Genomic DNA, 2,148 nt, shown 5'->3' on the forward strand with positions numbered 1-2,148 from the left:
CAATTAGCTCTTCCTTACGGAGCTTTCAGTAGTGGAATTTACCCCTGTTTAATGTCTTTGGAAAGAAGGAAAAAGGAAGAACTGATGGTGTGGGGAGAGGTACGTGTGTTTCTGCAGTGAGACCTGGGAGCATTTGAAGGAAGAAACAGGACAGTTAGCTGTGCATTCACGGTTCAGTTCAGTTACCCTTCCCCTTGAATGAGTACTTGCAGCAACNAACCACCAGACGAACTTTTAGGAGCCTCACGTCAGCAGGGCAGTTCAGGGAAAGCGAGGGCACAGCACCAGCCAGGCGCTGTTCTGGCCAATTAGCTCTCCCTTACGGAGCTTTCAGTAGTGGAATTTACCCCTGTTTAATGTCTTTGGAAAGAAGGAAAAAGGAAGAACTGATGGTGTGGGGAGAGGTATGTGTGTTTCTGCAGTGAGACCTGGGAGCATTTGAAGGAAGAAACAGGACAGTTAGCTGTGCATTCACGGTTCAGTTCAGTTACCCTTCCCCTTGAATGAGTACTTGCAGCAACAAGAGTGTCATCTTTACTATACTTCTAATTCTATGTTCATCGGTGTATTTGCTTGGACTTTTGTTGCTAAGGGGCAGAAATCCAATACAAAGTAGCTTAAGAAAAAAATGAGTGTTGACTCGCATGGCTGGGAAGGATCCATTCAGTGGTTTGCAGAGAAGAAGGAAAAGGGGCAGAGCACAAGCCCACCTGTGTCTTGAGACTCCTAGCCGGTCCCTGTCCCTGACTTATTTCTTGTCTTTTCCAAGCTCAAACTGTCCTCTCCTTGGCAAGCATCTCCCATGCAGCCATGACGGCAGCCCAGGTGGCCCCTGGCTTGCATGCTGAGACATCTTCCTAGCTAGTGAGAGGAGTTCCCAAAGGACGGGCCAGCCTGGTGTGGGCCCAGCTCTGAACTAACCATGGGCTGATGGGAAGGGATGCATCATGGCCAGGCCTGGGTCGTGCATTGAGTGCCGCAATGGCATTTCCACCTGAACTTCACAGAATGAGCATTTCCCTAGAGGGAAAAAGTGAGGGGGGACACGGGGTGGGGAGATACCAAGTGTCCTCTACAGCTTGTGGGTATGGTGGGCAGACGGGTTTCCACGGCCCCTGTAACGTGGGTCACGAAGTAGCTGTCCGCAAGGTGCTTCTCAATGTGTTCACCGCCACAGCAGCACACTGTCGTCAATGACCTCGGCATGTGACATTTATTGTCTTTTCATCACTTTTTCTATGCAGTGTCCTCACCACTGGCACCCTGCACCTGCGTCTACTAACCCTTCTGGGTAATCGAATGTGTAAGTCACAGGCTGTCCCAGGTCACCGACTGGAGCGAGCCAGATCGGAACCAGTGCTGTCTGGCGTCCATGGAGTCGGAATGTTACCAGTCTGCTTCCCGTCTGTGTGGATGGTTACCAGTCAGTTCCTCCCCACGTGTATTTCATTGGGGCACCGATGTGGACCAGCTCCACCGCACTTTCTTCTGTCTAGCCAAGGGTCTGGATCGCACCTGAGATTAAAGCGTGAGTCCAAAGTAAAGTTTAATTTTTACTAATTCTTCATCTCACGGTGAATTTTACTGCAGAAAGTACCTGTTTCAGAAGTGTACAGGATGGTGAAATTTACCAGTGCATCTAACCATCTTGAGAAATAGAACATTGCTGGCACCCTATAGCCTTCCTCTTGACCCCCCCCCCCCCCGCCTCCAGTTACTACCCCGCCCCCCGGGAGAAGGAAAGCACTCTTCCGCATTCAGACACCATAGATTGGGTTTACCTGGTTTTGAACTGACCTTGTGGGGTCATATACCCCACGTACTACGGTGTCTGGCTTCTTTCACGCAGCATGACTTCTGTGAGGTGTCCTGGTGTGTTGCATGGAGTAGTAGTAGTGCTACCTTTTTGATTGCTGTGCAGTGTCCTAGTGTAGAAAGGCCAGTTTTTCAATCCACCCTCTATCAATCAACATGGGTTATTTTGACTGCTGCAAATAAAGCTTTGATAAACATCCTTATACATGTCCTGTGATGCTTGTTTGTACATATTTCTATTAGGCACGTCCCATAGGATAAAGAATTTCTCCATCAAAATACACTTTATATTTAATACTCTGCTTAAACAAACCTGTCTTCTATTTAAGAACC

The sequence above is a fragment of the Sturnira hondurensis genome, unplaced genomic scaffold (assembly GCF_014824575.4).
Source record: "Sturnira hondurensis isolate 20B ecotype Veracruz unplaced genomic scaffold, ASM1482457v3 Scaffold0010428, whole genome shotgun sequence".
NCBI lineage: Eukaryota > Metazoa > Chordata > Mammalia > Chiroptera > Phyllostomidae > Sturnira > Sturnira hondurensis.